Below are 20,832 nucleotides of genomic sequence, written 5' to 3' on the forward strand. Positions count from 1 at the left end.
AAAAAAAAACCCTCAAAAATCATAACAGTAAATAAAGAACGACACTCAAAAAAGAAACCATGGAAATGAACAAAATCTGGACACCAGTATTTTTTAAAAAACCCTCAAAAATCATAATAGTAAATAAAGAATGACTCAAAAGCAGGGGAACTCCAACCAAGAAACAATCGGGGACAGCTAATCAACAAAGAATTCCCCCTGGCAGTAAGAAGCCACACCTCGAAACCGCTAGGCCATTAAATGCTAATCAAGGTGGCCAATTTAAACATTCACACCTGACTCCAACAGACAAGGGTTCTTTCTCCCACCCTGGACATTCCATAGATATATAAACCCCAGGAAGCACCTAGGCTTTGAATCTGCAAGGCTGTGCAATGCTAGCGAATGTTGCTGATTGCAACATTCACACTTGTCTCAAACAGACAAGAGTTATTTCTCCCTCCCTGGACATTCTACAGATATACGAGGGTTGAATGAAAAGTAATGCCTCCACCGTCATTACTTGGATTTGGATGGGAATATTTTAATAAATCAAACACAGAAATAATCCTTAGAATGTGCTCTTTAACTACCACTATTCACTTTTCTGAGTGATACGACGATCGTCCTGAATCCATCTGTCAACCTTTTGCTTGTGAAACTTGGTGGTTGCTGTCACAGGACGTCCAACTCTTTGTTTGTCACGCAAGTCAGATGTTCCCACCTCAACATCTTTAAACTTACTTGCCATCACATCAACACAATCACCATAAACAGCTTGCATTCTCTGATGAATCTCCTTTGGGGTGACACCTGCACATTGCTTAAGTCGCATTGACAGACCGTCTGCAAAGGGTTCCATACTCCGCACTTTAACAACACAACCATTCAATGCTAAGGCTTTCTGCCAAAATGGAACTGTAGAGGAGAGTCTATTGAGCAAGTCAGTACCTGTCGCATACCAGTACTGCCATCTGTTGAGTTATGAAGGTGGATGCATTACTTTTCATTCAACCCCCGTATAAACCTCACTTCCCTAGTTTCCAACAGACCTCACAACTTCTGAGGATGCTTGCTATAGATGCAGGTGAAACATCAGGAGAAAATGCTTCTGGAACATGGCCATACCACCCAAAAAACTTACAACAACCCAATGATTAAGCCATGAAAGCCGTCGACAATACATCAGACTTTACATCTTTACATCTGCCTTTTAGAGGATGGTAGTAAAGACATGTACATTTGAGAGAAGGGTATTCAGAAAAGGGTTTATTATTTTGTTCTTTGGGGGAGTTAAGGAATGCGAAACATAAAAATATTCCTGATTGTAATAGTCAAAATTCTTAATGCTATACTACAAACAAATTAAAAGATTAGGAACTGCAAGAAGGAAAACCACAGTGGACTCAGTTTCTGACTAGCTTTCAATTCATGCTGAAAAGAAGAAACATCCTTGATTTTCTCCTTCAGGAGGAAAAAAAACCCCAACCCATTGGTGTAACTTACAAGACACTCTGCCCTTCAGTCAGATCTACTGATTATGCAGGGATTGAATTTTAAGGTCCAAATCCCAGTTGGCCAACACTTGGCTAAAGCCCAGCCCAAGTAAACTAGGACTTGAAATATTTTGTAACCTGAGCTGGAGCCATCAAGAATACATTTCAATGTTTCTTCATACTGCCCAGAACCTCTGATAAATTAAAATGCCAAGTCTGCTTTGCAATATCACAATTCACTTTCTCAGTTATTGTGGAAGCTGGAATTCTCTTCTGAGCATGCAACAACCTTAAGCACCCCAACTCTTTTTAAAGAGTGCAGCCTCTCACAGCAAGTTCAGATACAGAAAAATAGCTGGAAAGTCACTGGTCTCTTCACTCTGTGACAACCTGGAAATGGCAATTTTGCTGCACGGCTTGCAAGATAGATTTGGAATATATTGTTGAAGGCTTTCGTGGCTGGAATCACTGGGTTGTTGTAGGTTTTTCGGGCTGTATGGCCATGTTCTAGAAGCATTCTCTCCTGATGTTTCGCCTGAATCTATGGCAGGCATCCTCAGAGGTTGTGAGGACATACAGCCCGAAAAACTTATAAAAACCTATGTAAAGTCTGTTAACCTTGTGGTTTTTTCGTGTCAGGAGCGACTTGAGAAACGGCAAGTAGCTTCTGGTGTGAGAGAATTGGCCGTCTGCAAGGAAGTTGCTCAGGGGATTTCCAGATGTTTTTGATGTTTTATCATCCTTGTGGGAGGCTTCTCTCATGTCCCCGTATGGGGAGCTGCAACTGACAGAGGGAGCTCATCCACGCTCTCCCTGGATTCTTACCTGTGACCTGTCGGTCTTCGGTCCTGCCAGCACAATGGTTTAACCCATTGTGCCACCCTTGTGCTGGCAGGACTGCTGACTGACAGGTCAGCGGTTCAAATTCGGGGAGAGCAGGTTGAGCTCTCTCTGTCAGCTCCAACTTTCCCATGCAGGAACATGAGAGAAGCCTCCCACAAGGATAGTAAAACATCAAAACATCCAGGCGTCCCCTGGGCAATGTCCTTGCAGGCAGCCAGTTCTCTCACACCGGAAGCAACTTGCAGTTTCTCAGGTCACTCCTGAGACACACACACACACACACATAAAGAGCTCATCACATTTGATGGCTACACTTACACATCCAGAAATTCAAATAACATCAGACAAGATGTTGAAAGTGGCTCCCGTCAGTTTGCAAAGTTTTACTAGTTTAAGCTGGGTGCTGGAAAACTGAAGTAAGTCTTAGGGGACATAATATAATATAATGTATATACATATAATATGGATAATATGATAATGTAATACCATATAATAATAATGATAATAATAGTAATATAACATAATTATACATTTATATTACTAATAATATTACAGTATAATGGTATAGTACAATATAGTAATATATAATACTAATAGTGTGCTATGGTAATAATATAATATATTGCATTTACATATTACTTGTAAGCCGCTCTGAGTCCCCTTCAGGGTGAGAAGGGCGGCATATAAATGTTGTAAATAAATAACTAAATAAATAGCCTATAAAACTCTCCCAGTTCCTACTTGCTAGGAAGCAGCCTCTGTGATCAACAGGGATTTGTTCCCCTCATGCTCAAGAAGCAGCTGTTTTCACTACCATCCTCCAAATGATCTCCAATGGGGCGGCATGGTCACAGAAGTAACTGCTTTTTCCTATTATCACAGGAGAAGATAGCAATATCAGCCAGCAATAGGGGAATGGACACCTGTTAAGCACGTCAGTTGCTTTCTGGTAAGGTGAAAGGGTTGGATCAAATTCACTACATAATTCTGTAACTGATATTTATTACCTAATAGGATTCAGGCCTTTTTATCTTGCCCCATATGACAAAAGATGGCCTACTTGGATCACTGAGTAGGGTTTTATTTTGTTAATGTCATGTCATTAAAAGCCACATCTTCAAAAGCTATGGGCTAGGTTTGCATAACCATTTAAGATGTACAACTGAAATAATAACATACAGTTTTACACAATATATACTCCATAACCCACATAAAAATTTCAGGACCCAATTTTGAGAACCAACTGAGCTGAGTTGATATAAGTGTCGATATACATGTTTCTGTTGGCTGGATCTAATAATGGGGTTTGGGGCTACGATTCTTGCTATTCTATTTCCCCTTTGGGTGATCCTAAGCCACCTGTTCCTTCCTTGCAATAGCCATTTTAAATAGGACATAACCATAACCATACCGGGCTGAAATAAAGGCATTAAATCTCATTTTGGAAGCTAAGCAAAGGTCAGATGAGAGGCTTCCTTTCAGAGGAAGAAATTGGTAAAACCTCACAACATCAAAACCTCAATCTGAGGATGCCTGCCACAGGTGCAGGTGAAATGTCAAGAGAGAATGCTTCTAGAACATGGCCATACACCCGGAAAACCTACACCAACTGAATTATGTTCAATGACCATGGCCATACAGCCCAAAAAAACCTAGAACAACCCACTGAATTATTTTCGTTGCTACTTCATAACTGTCATTTTACTATTTTTATGAATTGTCATATAAATATCTGATATTTATTTATTTATTTACTATATTTATATGCCACCCTTCTCACCCCGAAGGGGACTCAAGTTATAATTATTTCTTATTTGTGCACTATTTTCTTTGGACTTCAATCTGGTCTTGATCTTCTACAATAAAGACACATTCCGCAGGTATTGCTGATATGCAGAATGTATTTTCATTCACTGGACCAAATTTGGCACAAACACCCAGTACACTCCCAAATTGGAATACTGGTGGAGTTGCGGGGGGGGGGGGGGGATTGATTTTGTCATTTGGGAGTTGTAGTTGCTGGGATTTATAGTTCACCCACGACCAAAGTGCATTCTGAACTCCACCAACAATGGAATCGAACCAAACCCGGCACACAGAATTTCCAGGATCAACAGAAAATACTGGGTTTGGTGGGCATGGACCTTGAGTTTTGGAGTTGTAGTTTACCTACATCCAGAGAGAACTGTGGACTTAAACAATGAGAGATCTGGACCAAACTTGGCACAAATACTCAATATGCCCAAATGTGAACACTGGTGGAGTTTGCGGAAAATAGATCTTAAGATTTGGGAGCTGTAGTTGCTGGGATTTACAGTTCACTTACAATCAAAGAGCATTCTGAACCCCACCAACGCTAGGATTGGGCCAAACTTCCCACACAAAACCCCCATGACCAACGTAAAATACTGTGTTTTCTGATAAGCTTTGGCAACTCGTCTGACACCCTCTCATGACCTCTGCCAGGGGTCTCGACCCCCAGGTTGAGAAACACTGCACTATACCTTCAAGTGCAGATTTGTTGAGGAGGAGTTGAGCTTGCCTGTAAAAATACTGGTAAGTGGGAAAGATTTGGGCTAATGATAAGAGGGAGCATGCAAACCTGGCATGGCACCCGTGTGTACTCTCTTCCCTTTGTCCTGGCTGATTCCCAGGTCAAACAGGGACTGGAACACACTCACTGTGACCCCACCATCTGCACACACTAAAAGAGCTGCCATTTCAAGTCTCCTTCCTTCCCTGTGGCATTTTATTCACCTTTGTGCTTTAAAACAACAAAAAAAGTTTTATCTCCTCTATTTGTTGACCCCTTTAACCTCATACATTTCTGTACTTAATGGCAAGCATTAAATACAACCAATCTTATAAAAACTAACATTTTTCTAAGGGAGAAACAATCCCTGTTCAGGGGAGGCGGATTTTTGTGCTTGCGTTTAAAAGAACGTTGACCCTCTTTTGCCAAGACACCAAGTCCACTTGCAGGGCTCATTGACTCTGAAAAGATCAGCAGATTTGGAAAGCAGGGCAGTCAGTGTGCCCTTTACTGAAATGTCTCCCCTCGCTTCGGCCTTTCAGCAGAAAGAAGACAGAAAGCAGGTGGCAAACTTAATGCGTAATTATGATAGCATTAAGTTAATGTTATCATACAACCTGGGTTTGTTTTTCATCACACCTGTGAAAGTGTGATCCTCCTTTCCTTGGAACGTTTCCTGGGAGAATGTTGTGGCGGAATGAACATCAGGCGTTGTTCATGTCTTCGCCGATCCACACACTGTCTTGCTAGAGAAAAGATATGCCACGTAGATGATCAGTAAAGAATAAGGTGCTTACTCTTTGTTATGCAGAGCAACCTATATACAGCCATGGGAACAGTTGCATTGACTCACACAATGTCCTTTGAGAGAGATTCAAATGGTCCTTAGGTGTCCATATGAAGGATCTTCTTCCAGCAGCCAAGAAGCAAAAATACAAAACTGTCTTGGTGAGCTCCTGCACAGAAAACCTAAACATGTAACTGTTCCCAAAACTCCCAGGCTCAGCTACTTTATGGGCATAGTCCAACCAATCAGCATTGTGCTTTGCATTTTTCAGTTACCACCAACTGATTTTTATATGCTCCAACAAATGTTAGTTTTGGAACTACAAGTCCCAGAATCCCCCAGTGCTTATGCTGGCTGGGAAATTTTCGGAACTGCAGTCCAAAAATGATCCCTTTCTGCCTACCAGACACATGGTCATAATTAATGAATATGTCACTAATACTACATAGTTTTTCACAAGGTCATGATGTGTCTAAGAAAGGAAGTAGGAAATTGACAGCGACTCAATAGAAGCAATTTAAGGTATGTAATGACTGCAATAAAGTATAGTTTGATCCAGTCATTACATTTCTGTACATGGGTCACACATTCCAGAAAAGAGGAATTTAACACCATATTACTGTCTCTTGAACAGATGCATAAGTCATAAAAGTGATTCCGAGTTTTTTTGTTTTGTTTTGTTTTGTTTTTTTTGAGATGGCATTCTTCTTTTACAATACTTCTTTTACAACACTTTTACAAAATGTTTTAGCTAATTTGTCATCTTCAGATCTGGAAAGGAAAGTTATTTGTCTCATTTATGTTGTCACGCTAATGTCATATCCACAAATTATAGCTAGGAGAAGTGGTTGCAACACGATTTACTTCCCACCGCATTTAGCAACATTTACAACATAAAATGGAAAACTGATGGATTGTACAATTTTGCTCAGCACTAGGTCATTTTAAGGGGGAGAGAAGGAAGGGTTACATGTAGTCATCTGCTAATTTATCTACTCTGTGCCTGTCTGTGGACAACATGGAATTACTGATATAGGGACCAATATAGTCGATCCAATGGCTGAATAACTTGAAATATAGGTGCCCAAACACGGTGATTTCAGGGCCAACACCTGAGATGTAGAGACATCTCCTGGTGATGCCACAAGAGATGTTTCCTAATTTCGTTAAGAAGGGAGAAATACATCAAGTGTCAACCTCAGCTGCTCAACCCATGTCATTTGCTTAAAAAACACAAAACAGCTAATAATCCAGAAAGTATGTGATTCCTTTCCATCCCAATTTATTTCTCCAAATTAATTTAAATATTTCAGACTCTGCAATGAACAACAAAAACAACAACAATCACCTCTCTTCTTAACATCTCTGCAAACACTACAAGGGTTGGAAGTTATTGTCTAGTCCAGGCATGGGCACATTTTGCCCCTCCAGGTGTTTTGGACGTCAACTCCTACCATTCCTAACAGCCAATTCTTGATAATCCATGGATTTTGTTTTCCATGGGAAGGTCCTGGATCGAAACCCTTTCTCTGAGCTCCACCTGCTCCTGGTTTTGGATTTCAAACTCTTGTTGACCACAATGGCAACAGGAGCCCTTTCCTCACCTGCATTTTAAAATCACTTGAAAAGTGTTGGAGCATGCAAGGAATCTGTGTGTGTGTGTCAAATGTAAAATAAGATGCCTGAAGCTGATTGGTCAGGCTATGCTCAGGGAGGTAGCTGAGCCTGGGACTTTCGGATACTGTTACATTTTAGTTCAGGCTTGAGCTATGTAGGCGCAGAGAGAAGGAGAGAGAAGGAGAGAGAGACAGAGTTTGGAGTGTGCTCTTGCTTCATGAAGTACTGAAGGAGTTTATCCCCCTGGACAAAGAATCGACCATTTAAATATCACATAAATTGACATTATGTAAGTTGATGCAACTGATAATATTGTACATATGTTGTTCTGAACTACTTGTTGCTGAGAAAGGCGGTATACAAGTATAGTAAATAAATAAATAGTAAATAAATGTATTGTTCCACTGCGTGGCATATTTTCTTTCTCTAGCAAAGCAGTGTGCGGGCTGAATAAACGGGAACTACCCGTAGTTTATTTTACAATACGCCACAAAAGTACCTGCTCTCTTCTGGAAAGAGGCAAGCGCGGACTGAAAAGAGGGCAGTTCCAGCCATCAGTCTATGATGACTCCCACTCTAGGAGGGTCACCCCATCCCCACCTTTAATATATTTTTCAGCACTAATCAATGACACCTTTATTTTCTCGGTTTTCCTATCCTGGCTGGGTTTGATCTGATGCTTTTTAGTGTGACTGCTGGCTTTTTAATCACTCTGCTAGAGTTTCATATTGTTTCACTTTAAAGTAATATTGTATGGCTGCTTTGAGCTACTCTGGGGGGTTTGTTGATCTGAAGGGCAGCAGGAACATGTTTTGAAGAAATAATAAATAAAACACAAGGGGATTTCTGGTTCCAAACATTATTACTCTTTCTAAGCTTTGGTAAAGCCTGGCTCTCATTCTGACAAGCCTTTATGTGCTTACAGAAAAAATTCCCAGCTGAGATCTGCTTGTGCCATTCATCAAGCAAATCCTCCATGTCTCCAGAACTGGAAGAGTGGTAAGAGCGGCTGTAATAAAGAGCTCGTATTTCCTGCTAGTAATTCATACACAGAAAAAGAGTAAATGTCCAGTGTCTTACCAGTCACAGTAAAAGTCTCTCTTTCCTCAGCAGAACTCAAGGACATAAAGCAGGCATGGGCAAACTTCGGTCCTCCAGGTGTTTTGGACTTCAACTCCCACAATTCCTAACAGCCAGTAGGCTGTTAGGAATTGTGGGAGTTGAAGTCCAAAACACTTGGAGGGTCCAAAAATGTAACATCTCTCTGAACTCCAGAGCCCAATTTCAGCTTTTCTCAGGGTTCGGGAGTGCCACAAAGCCCCATTTTTCACCTCCAGTTTGGGTGACACTGTAGCACCCCTGATTGAATTTGGGATGTTTTGAATTGATGCCCTGCTGCTTTGTGATCCTTCTTAGCCAAAATCAGGAGATGAGAAATCCCCACCCCCACCCCCAATTATTTGGGGCTTAGTAATTTTTGTTGGGCTTCATAGAATCCTACTACTAGACCCTCCAAACAGAAGACCAAACCATGAGTTACTGGGAACTACAGCTCCTTAACACAGATACTGCTAGAATATATGTCCGGAGAGAGGTTTGATTTGTTCACATTTTATTTTGTTATTTATTCGTTCAGTCGCTTCTGACTCTTCATGACCTCATGAACCAGCCCACACCAGTGCTCCCTGTTGGCTGTGGCCACCTCCAGCTCCTTCAAGGTCAAGCCCATTGCTTCAAGGATACCATCCATCTTGCCCTTCGTCAACCCCTCTTCCTTTTTCTTTCTATTTTCCCCACCATAATTATCTTCTCCAAGCTTTCCTGTCTTCTCACTATGTGGACAAAATACTTAACCTTTGCCTCTAATATCTTTCCCTCCAGTGAGAAGTCGGGCTTTATTTCCTGGAGTATGGACTGGTGGGATCTTCTTGCAATCCAAGGCACTCAGAATTTTCCTCCAACACCACAGTTCAAAAGCTTCTATAAGATTAGGTATATGCAAAAAGAGAGGAACTGTTCATATGTCACAATCAAAAATAGCCCAGAAAATTATACTGAGGTAACGGTGCTCCATGCAGTCATGCTGCCCACATGACCTTGGAGGTGTCTACAGACAACACCGGCTCTTCAGCTTAGAAATGGAGATGAGCACCACACCCCAGAGTCAGATACGACGGGACTTAATGTCAGGGGAAAACCTTTACCTTTAATATAAATCTATATCTATATCTATATATCAGTATAATTTTCTGGGCTATATATATATGTGTGTGTGTGTGTGTGTGTGTGTGTGTGTGCGTGTTCAGCATCCAACCCCATAGGTTGATCTTACAGATCCTTGCACTCTGGAAGATGACACTGCAGTAGTGAGTATACAAAGGACAAACACCATGTTTATGTTAAAAGCTATTACAACTTGTTGTAGGTGGAAACAGAGACCACACCTTCTCTGTAAACGATAACGAGGACAGAAGAGCCACTTCTTTGTTCCACAGCCAAACATATCAAAAGAATGCAACCAAGGTCCTTCTCAATGATTATAAATCCTCAACATGATTTGGAAGAGAGACTTTGCTTGTGGAAGAGGAACATTTTGTTGATGCTGCAGTTGTGCCATCTCATGGCAGTGGCACTGGAGGCTTGAAAACGAATGCCAGAGGTAGCCTCAGAGGCAGAGTCTCTGAGGTCTTTGTACTTCAGAATCATAAGAGTAGAAAGAGACCTTAAGGGCCATCCAGCTAACCCTCTGTCAGGCATGTAGCGGGGGGGGGGGGGGGGGCTTGAGGGGCTTCAGCCCCCCCCCCCCCCCCGAAATTCTCATGGTGGTTCGTGAAAAGGCCTTACTGGTGCATTATTTAAACTGTTATGTTTATTCATATCATGATCTGATCACCATACTCAATATATCCCATATGCATGGGGGTATTGGGGTAATGATACAAAAGGTTTGCTAGGCTAGACCCTCTTTCACTCAGACTCAGCCCCCCCCCCCCGAAACTCAGCCCCCCTGACCCCCCCCCCGAAAAAAATTCACACCCCCCCCCCGAATCGAAATCCTGGCTACGGGCCTGCCCTCTGTCATGAAGGAAAACACAAAATACCTCCAACAAATGGCATCCAGCCTCTGCTTAAACATCTTCAGAGGAGGAGCCTCTGCCACATTCTGAAGAGGCAGCATATTCCACTGATGAACCGCTCTTACTGTCAATTTAGGTGGAATCTTCTTTCCTGCTATTTGAATCCATTGCTCCATGTCCTAGCAACAGAAAACAAGCTTGCCCCCTCCTAAATGTGGCAACCTTTCAAATATTTAATGTGGCTGTCATGTCCCCTCTCAGCCTTCCTTTCCCCATTTTTTTCCTTGTCAGGAGCAACTTGAGAAACTGCAAGTTGCTTCTGGTGTGAGAGAATTGACCATCTGCAAGGATGTTGCCCAGGGGACGCACTGATGTTTTGATGTTTTACCACCCTTGTGGGAGTCTTCTCTCATGTCCTCGCATGGAGAGCTGGAGCTCATCCACACTCTCCCCCAATTCAAACCTGCGACGACCTGTCAGTCTTCAGTCCTGCCAGCACAAGGGTTTAACCCATCCTCCAAGTTATTTCTGGGACTTTTAGCCAGCTCCCCTTTACCAATCTAACCAGTGTGGACAATAAATGGAAAAAATTGAATTTCAATCAAGTTAAACTCAGAAGAATTTTGGCTTCAGCCAGAGACAACAAGCCTTCCCCTGATAATCTGGGTTCAGCACCAAATCAGATCTTTGAAACAAGTAATAAGTGGCTCTGAGCATGTATAGAATAACCTTCCTTTTCCTAAGCTGGTTAGGTTTGGGACAAAGGTTTTTAGATGAAAGAAACACGGAAGAGGAGGCTCAAACAAGAGATCGGTTTTAGCCCAGGAGGACACATATAGTATATCGGAAATCAATTTATTGTTGTCTGAAGGAATAATGGGTTAGGATTCAACATTGAATGTGGTTGTGTAGGAGAATGGGTAGACAAGGGGGGGTAAGTGTAGGGGGGTGGGATAAAGCCAAAAATGCAGCCAATGGAGTTGGCTCATTACCCCCCAAGCAAGCCAGCTGCCTTAGCGAATGGGGCAGCTGCCTGCATTGCTGAAAACAACCCTGTAAGCACAAGTGAGCGAACAATCTCTCTGTCTGTGCTTCTCCCATTCCCTCTGGAACAACCCTATAAATAGAGTTTTCTATTCTGGCCCTCTTTACGTCAGACGCCTAGCTCCTTAACTCTCTGCTAGTCTCCTGAAGCTCACACTCACAGACACATAAGGGGAGGGAGGGAAAGAGAGAGAGAGAGAGCCATGCTGTATGTGTGGCTATGGCTGCTGCTAGCGGTTTTTGCCATACATTAACCGGTCATTTGCCCTCTACTCCCTCAACCTGATATTTTTAGTTCTATGATCCGAATATCTGAAATACATCCCTGCTTACTGAACCAGATCTCTGTTGTTTTGTCCAAAGAACAGCTCATCGTGTCCCTTCTTTTGGGCATGCTTGGTGAAGTGAGAGGATACGGTTACCATAAAATCAAATATTTATTACGAGATTTGCCTCCTTTCTCTTCTTCTTTTGCTATTATGAGAGATGCAAGATGCGAGTGAATCCTCAGCAAGGGAACATGGACTAGGACTGTGAGCTTGAGTCCCCAGAAGACCAGATGAGGCAGTGAGACCTCCTGAAATGAACACAGAAACAAAACAAATAATTGACCCCATCAGGAATGATAGAACAAAATCACAATTTTTCTCATTTTCCTATGTGTGTGTGTGTGTGCGCGCGCGCGTACACACACATATATATAAGCCAGTATGGTGATTTGAGTGTTGGATTATGTTCAAATACCTGCTCATCCATGGATACCCTTTGGATGACCTTGGGCAAATCATACACTCTCAGCTTCAGGGGAAGGCAATGGCAAACCCCTTCTATATGAAACCTGCCAAATAAGCTCTGTGATAGGTTTGTCTTAGGGCCACCATAAGTAAATTCAAATGGCAAGAAAAGAGTTTCCACCTAAACATTAGGAAGAACTTCCTACGGTAAGAGCTGTTTGACAGTGGAATATGTTGCTGCCTCATAGCATAGTGGAGTCTCCTACTCTGGGTTTTCTAAAGTAGAGGCTGGATGACCATCTGCCAGGGACGCTTTGATGGTTCTTGCACAGCAGGAGGTTGGGTATTATTATTATTATTATTATTATTATTATTATTATTATTATTTGAAATACAACAAGATGAGTCCACAGCAGACATTCTGCTGGTTGTTGTATTGGATCACATGTCAGACACTTCCCAAGTATCTAGGACTGTGCGATGTATCGGCGAATAATGCGTGCAGATCCCAGTAAGGTGGCCTTTTGCAGATGGCAGATGGTAATGTTGTCAGTGCCGATTGTGTTTAAGTGCAGGCCTTTAGGCACTTCACCCAGTGTGCCGATCACCACTGGGACCACCTTACTGGTTTGATTTTGCAGTTTGATTTTTAAATCCTCATATTGTGTCAGCTTTTCCAGTTGTTTCTCTGCAATCCTGCTGTCACCTGGGATTGCAACATCGATGATCCATACTTTTGTTTTTTAACATTATTATTATTATTATTATTATTATTATTATTATTATTGGACTGGGTGGCCCTTGTGGTCTCTTAACAACAACAACAACAACAACAACTTTATTCTTATGTCCCACCACCACCTCCCCGAAGGGACTTGGGGCAGCTTACATGGGAACCAAGCCCAACATAGACAAAATTACAAAGTAAATGCAGTTAAAACATACAGTATAACAAATAAAAAACCTGATTAAAACCAGAAAAATAAAAACATCATTATAATACATCAACAACCAGTAGCCAGAAAAAGTGGGCATGTTCAGACGGAGGAGGCGGCGGGAGATTATAGGACTAGGGATGGGAATAAAGTGCTGGAAGAAGTGCTGGGAAAAAAATAAAACCATCATAAATTAGGGCTGGACAGACCTGATCGGGAGTTAAACTGTAACTATTCAAAGGCACATTGGAACATCCAAGTTTTCAAATCTGTACGGAAGGTGGACAGTGTGGAAGCTAATCTAATCTCCCTGGGGAGAGAGTTTCAGAGCCAGGGGGCCACCACAGAGAAGACCCTCTCTCTCGTCCCCACCAACCGTGCTTGTGACGGAGGTGGGATCAAGAGAAGGGCCTCCCTGGCAGATCTTAGAGCTTGTGCCAGTTCACAGAGGGAGATACGATCACGAAGATAAGCAGAACCCGGACCATTTAGGGCTTTATAGGTAATAAGCTTTCAATTCTATTATTCTATGATTCAATGACTTGAAAATACACAAAAGGAAAAGTGTGTGCATGTGTGTATGTAAAGATAAAGAGACAGGATTTTTTTTTAAAAAATTGAATCCTCCCAAAAGTAAATAGTGCCACCGATCCAATGCACATTTACTTGGGAGTAAGCTGCGCTGACGTGCGGCGAGATGAGAATTGTGCTTGCAGGAGTGCTCCTAGTTCGTGATGATTGAATTACAGTTGATGGGAGAAGTAATTTGCTCTCCCTCTGACTTGTGCCCTCAGGAACTTTGACAGAATTTATGACAGCCTGAATAGAGAGTCCAAATCACAGTAGGAGATAATCTGGCCTGCTCTCACTGGCCCGAGGAAACATCTGTGTTCTTTCGTTATTTCAGCCAAATATAGGAAGGGACCTTGAGCAGCCATTTGTACTTTGGATACTAAAGAAAAATCTGAAGACTTTGTCCAACCTTATCACAGTGGGCTCTTGGTATCTGTCAGGATTTGGTTCCAGGATGCCTCCATGCCCTGTCGATACCCAAATCTATAGGTGCTTAAGTCCCATTATATGCAATGTATTATATACATAATAAAATTGTGTACCTATATAAAAAAGCAAATTCGAGCTTTAAAAAAAATAAACTAGTAAATATAGTTTGCAGTTTGCTTTACGCCTACAGTTATTGTTGCATTGTATTTATTTTCAACCAGTGTGTTTTATGATGTTATGTTGTTGGTTATTGCTTTAGTGTTATTGTTTATGCACTTATTGTATTTTATGTGTTTGCACCTTGAGTGTTTTGTGAGCTCCTTCGAGTCCCTTCAGGAGATGGTGGTGGGGTATAAATAAATAAATAAATAAATAAATAATTATTATTAGATAATTGAATCCACAGATGCAGAAACTGTGGGTACAGAGAACTGACTGTATTGGTTCATCTTTACATAAGTGGCATCAACACAGGGTTTTGTTTTGGTTTAAAATTTGGGTATTCTTGGAGCTAATTTCTCTAAAAAATGTAGAGCTTTGGGATATTTGATAAATCCCAACATCATTGAGTTGGAAGGGATCCCAAGGTTATATTGTCCAAGCTCAACTGGTTTGTGAACCAACAGCTGAAGCAGACTCAGATGTCCATCTATCCCAGACATGGGCAAACAACCCCTCCACTAGCCTCCAATTGTTCATGTTTGCTTATACAGAATGTGCAGTTTACTACAGGGAGGAAGTTATGACAGCTCATACCTGTAGCAACTATGTAAGATCATGCAGTTGCCTGCATACAACAATCTTATTGCCAAATACCAGCAGTCATCACATGAAAGCTTTTGCTGGCTTTTCTAAGACTCAAAGTTTACTGACGGTTGGAGAAGGATATCAAAAGATCATCAGTATCTTTAACAGCTTCAGTAACTGAGATGATTGTACCACTTCAATTCAATAACGCTTTTGATTTCATAGTCACCATCCCATGTTTATCTAATGCAGAAGTGGGAAATATGGGGCTCCCCATGTATTGAATAGGTTCCAACTCCCAGTAGTCTTAGAGAGTCAAAAATGAGAGATGCTGGAAGTTGAAGTTCTAAAACATATAAAATACCACACTTTCTTTCTGTTTTAAACTGAAAGCAACAGGTTCCACTTTGTCCTGCAGTATATGATTTTGGACCTTATGCCACCGGGATGGGGGTGTTATGGGGAATTGTCTTTTTAATGTGGTGTCTCATGTCGCTTCATCTGCAAAGGATCTAGATAACTTACTTACCCTCCATCACACATGTTTTCCTTCCCCCGGTTCTACAGAAATTATCCGTTTGCTTTGACATCACATGGGAGAATGGGGGCTCCTCCCAGTTCTTCCCCCTCATGTTTTTTAAAGTCATGCTTTAACTACATTAGAAAATATTGAAAATAATGTATCCAAACCAAAAAGAACTCCCCTAAGCAATCTGGGATGTACAGAATAAATAAAAGTTTCCTGAAAAGGGAAACTTCCCTATACGGCACTTACTTCAACATTGCTCACATTCGTTAATAAATAATAATAATATAAGAAATCACTGCTCTGTATCCTGTCCTTAGATTAATGGCAATAACTTAGGGATGTATTTGAGGACGGCCCACAGGAAAGCATCACAAAACAGACAGAACATGGAAAAAATAACAATTCCCATCACACTTCTTCAATTTACCCGTTTTAACCCATCTCTATGTGCAGGGAATCATCTTAACTTGTTTCCTAAGGATCTTTAAAATCCTTGTGATTCCAAACACTTCAGAAATGGGCTCAAATGGAGAATCCACTTAACAATCTTCTGTCGTCTGATGGGCTCTATAGGGCTTTGTGTTTTCAGTATGGAGAAACACTGAGGAGTGAAGTCCATAGATCAGAGAACTTAGCCATCTACATCAGTGGTTCTCAACTTGTGGGTCTCCAGGTCTTTTGGCCTACAACTCCCAGAAACCCCAGCCAGTTTACCAGCTGTTAGGATTTCTGGGAGTTGAAAACCAAAGCATTTGGGGACCCACAGATTGAAAACCACTGATCTAGATTTTGCCTCTGTTGCAAACTACTAGTAGCTACTGCAGGTGTTTTGCATCTCCAGGCAGAGAATTGAGCACTTGCCTCCTTTCTTGCACCGTTGAAAGTGGGGTCAATAATGTCTGCATGACAGGAAATCAAAATAAGTGATCAACAGAGGCAATGTTTCCCTATCATACAATCTCAGGGCTAAAAAAACCAAACAAATCTGCATTATAAATCTAATTATTATGATAGAACTACACTTCAAAGAGTAAAAACAAAAGAAATAAAGGAAATGTCAATCTAATTAAAATGCAGTTCACTAGCTGAACATTGATGAGTGCAGCATCCTCCGGGCAAGGAGATGAAGAAGAGGATTTTCTACTGCAATTCTGATCCATATAGTAGTCATTTTGAAAAGTAAGAAAAAAGGTTCTCACGCTAGCTCGCTGGTGCCCATGGCTACAATGCTGTAAAATAATTATGAGCAGCAACAACAATAGTTGCAAGAAACACTATTACCTGCAACATGTTATTTTTAGAGGGATTGACATTTATTGCCAATGATTTAACAGTGGTCTGCAAACACTTAGAAACAAATGCGGTCATCGCTAATAGTCAACATGGATTTATCAAAAACAAGTCATGCCAGACTAATCTGATCTCTTTTTTCGATAGAGTTACAAGCTGGGTAGATGCAGGGAATGCCGTGGATGTAGCGTACCTGAATTTCAGTAAGGTCTTCCAGAAGGTCCCCCATGACCTTCTGGCAAGGAAACTAGTCCAATGTGGGCTAGGCAAAACTACGGTGAGGTGGATCTGTAATTGGTTAAATGGACGAACCCAGAGGGTGCTCACCAATGCTTCCTCTTCATCCTGGGAAGAAGTGACGAGCGGAGTGCCGCAGGGTTCCATCCCGGGCCTGGTCCTGTTCAACATATTTATTAATTACTTAGATGAAGGGCTAGAAGGCATGATCATCAAGTTTAGAGATGACACCAAATTGGGAGGGATAGCCAATACTCCAGAGGACAGGAGCAGGATTCAAAGCGATCTTGACAGATTAGAGAGATGGGCCAAAACTAACAAAATGAAGTTCAACAGTGACAAATGCAAGATACTCCACTTTGGCATGAAAAATGAAATGCAAAGATACAGAATGGGGGATGACACCTTTTAATTATTGCATTGCATTTAAGTGTTTTTGCAATACAAATAAGATATGTGCAGTGTGCATAGGAGTTCATTCATGTTTTTTTCAAATTATAATCCGGCCCTCCAACAGTTTGAGGGTCTGTGACCTGGCTCTCCGTTTAAAAAGTTTGTGGACCCCTGCACTAGGTTGTACAAAGAGAAATGTACTGTTTTGCTAATATGTCTGCAATAGCTACAGTAGTGAGTCGCTCTTTGAGGTCTTTTGTTACGTAATAAATTGGATTTTCAAAAAAAAATCCTAGATCTAAAATGCATTATGAAAGCATCCGTGAACAAGATTTGTACCTCTTTTTAATGCAATAGTGACCAGACTTGAAATAGGTTTACATTAGCAGACATTTGATTGCAACCAATGCAGCTAAAAATCAGGGCAAACGGTTCAAACATTCATGTTTTCAAGCAAGAGGTCACAGAATTAGAGATATATTAAGGAAATCTGAAACACAACCTAAGACTCGTGTCATCTTATTTTAAGAATGTAATTTTAGACAAACATTTTCCAACGTGTTTTATACACACACACACACACACACACATTCATTTAGTTTTCTTTGTATTTCTTCACATTATACAGCCATAATAAACCTAGGGATTCTGGCTCCACAGAACGTACGTATTTACCAAGTAGATTCCTGGCAACGGAAAGCATCAACAGACTTGACTGCTGAGATAAACATTGCTGTTTGGCAGCCAAGATCTTTCAAAACCAGGATATGAATGACAACTGCAACAGCATAGGGCAGGGATTTCTCAAATAATCTGTTAAAGGTGAACCCATGTGGGATGTGTTTCCATTTTGTTCAGACAATTCCACAGTATCTTTCTATGTGTGCTTTCATACTCATGTTGCTTTCTCTTCAATATCATTCCATATTATGGTTGATGCATAACTTGAATTGGGCTGTTCTTGAAACACGGAAAGTGAACAGATGGATGCAGTATTTATTTATTTACTATCTCACCTTTCATTCAGCACAGGACTCAAGGAAGATTATAACTCTAAAACAAAATACAACCATAATTATAGGAAGAGAAAAAAGCATAACCATTGCAAATGCTCTCAAAATGAATCTATGAAGTGATTGAAAACATGGCCAAAATTCTTTTCAGTGCAGATCAGTATGGTACAGTCCACATATTCATGGGAGATATTTTTCTAGATGCATTATGGAAACCGGGTAACAGCAAACACTATTGAAATGAATGACTTCAAGCAGATGCACTGGAGGAGCTTGAGATAACACCTCTCTAGTATTTATAGGTCCTCCAGCATGACTTTATGGTCAATGTTATTTATTTGATGCACTTATTAACCGCCATTCTCAGCCCATACGGGCGACTCATGGCGGTGTACAGTACACATAAAAGACAGTTACAAAAGGCCAGTATCAACAACATATAACTATACAACAATTACAGACTACACAAAAATCCGCTTCGTCTCTTAGTGGAATCATAGCCAGTCTCATATTCCTTGTACCATTCCAGTTCTCATTACCGTATTGTTTGATGCTTAGCACTTAATTAAATGCCCTCTCGAACAGCCAGGTCTTAAGGCTTTTTCGAAAGGACATGAGGGAGGGCGCCTGTCTGATGTCTGCAGGGAGAGTGTTCCACAGCCGGGGGGCCACCACCGAGAAGGCCCTCTCCCTCGTCCCCGCCAGCCGTGCCTGTGATGCAGGCGGGATCGAGAGAAGGGCCTCCCCAGACGATCTCAAGGTCCTCGTGGGCTCGTAGGCCAAGATGCGGTCAGAAAGGTATTTTGGGCCGGAACCGTTTAGGGCTTTGTAGGCCAAAACCAGCACCTTGAATTGGGTCCGGTAGCAAATCGGCAGCCAGTGGAGCTGGGACAAAAGGGCGTTGTGTGCTCCCTGCCACCCGCTCCAGTTAGTAACATGGCTGCCGCACGCTGAACCAGCTGAAGCTTCCGGGCCCTCTTCAAGGGCAGCCCCACGTAGAGAGCGTTGCAGTAATCCAAGCGGGATGTGACAAGAGCGTGTATCACCGTGGCCAAGTCAGACTTCCCGAGATACGGGCGCAGCTGGCGCACGAGCCTAAGCTGTGCAAATGCTCCCCTGGTCACCGCTGAAACCTGTATACCACAGAATTGTGATAGAACATCTAGAAAATGCTTAGAACCAACATCTTTTTCCAGACATAGGCAAGTGAAATGATGGGCATGGGTCCTATGGATCAGAAAAATCAGAAGGAGCTTTTCTAACTTTATATCTGATTTCCAATTGTTTAATGTAGGCCTGTAATGCATCTGAAGGCAGATATAAGAGCCATGATAGGGAAATTGGTTGGTAATTTCTCATTGTGAAGAACTTCATTTACAAGAAGAGAAGTGCCCAAGCTGTCCATTGGCTCAACACACTAAAGAAAGATATGTTGTCTCTTTTTTCAAGAGATGTCCCAATAATTGCTATGCACCCTTGCTGACCACAGTGAAGGCCTCACAAGAGCCATACCTCTTGTGAATTAAGGGTCAAGGCTCATTACTCTTCTTGTCGGTTCAATGACTAGGGGTTGGAACCTGATTTTTATATTATTATTATTATTATTATTATTATTATATTTATACCCTGCTTTATCTCCTCCAAAGGGGACTCAAAACAGCTATTTATGTGTAGGCAACTGGGCTGGAAGACACCTATGTCTCCCTCTCCTTCATGCAGCAGTCCTTTGAAAATCCTGCATAGAAGGCCAGAAACCCTACTGAATGGGATCGATTGTAATGCGTATGGGGAAAAGATTTTCAGCCACACTACTTGGGTGGAAAGACCTTCTGCTGGTTTAGTCCTTCAATTAGCAGAAGACAAATCTTAGGTTCTACCCGATAAGTAGTTTTAAAACACAGATAAAGCATATTGCACAAGGAATTTTTTTTAAAAAAAATAGGAAAAATATAAGAAAACAGTTTTTGATAAATAGGTTCATGTGGTAGCAGACACCTTCCCTTATGGCAATGGTTCTCAACCTGTGGATCCTCAGATGTTTAGGCCTTCAACTCCCAAAAATCCTAACAGCTGGTAAACTGGCTGGGATTTCTGCAAGTTGTAGGCCAAAACATCTGGGGACCCACAGGTTGAGAATCACTGCCTTATGATGAATATCAACTGCCAATAATGTCATCCTTGGGTTGCTGTGAGTTTTCCAGGCTGTATGGCCATGTTCCAGAAGCATTCTCTCTTGATGTTTTGCCCACATCTATGGCAGGCATCCTCAGACGTTGTGAGGTCTGTTGGAAACTGGGCAATCAGGGTTTATATATCTGTGGAATGTCCAGGGTGCGAGAAAGAACTCTTGTCTGCTTTAGGCAAGTGTGAATGTTGCAAATGTCCACCTTGATTAGCACTGAATGTGGTGAAGAGGTTAGTGTGTTGAGCTGGAACTGGGGATATTAATTTCCTAAGGAACCGTTAAACTCATTGGGTCATTTGGGCTATTCAGATTGGAATATTTCAAAATAAAACAGAGAGGAGGAACATTGTGTATGACTTCAGCTCATAGAAGGAAAGGCAGGCTAGATCTG

This window comes from Anolis sagrei, chromosome 5, assembly GCF_037176765.1.
Source record: "Anolis sagrei isolate rAnoSag1 chromosome 5, rAnoSag1.mat, whole genome shotgun sequence".
Lineage (NCBI taxonomy): Eukaryota > Metazoa > Chordata > Lepidosauria > Squamata > Dactyloidae > Anolis > Anolis sagrei.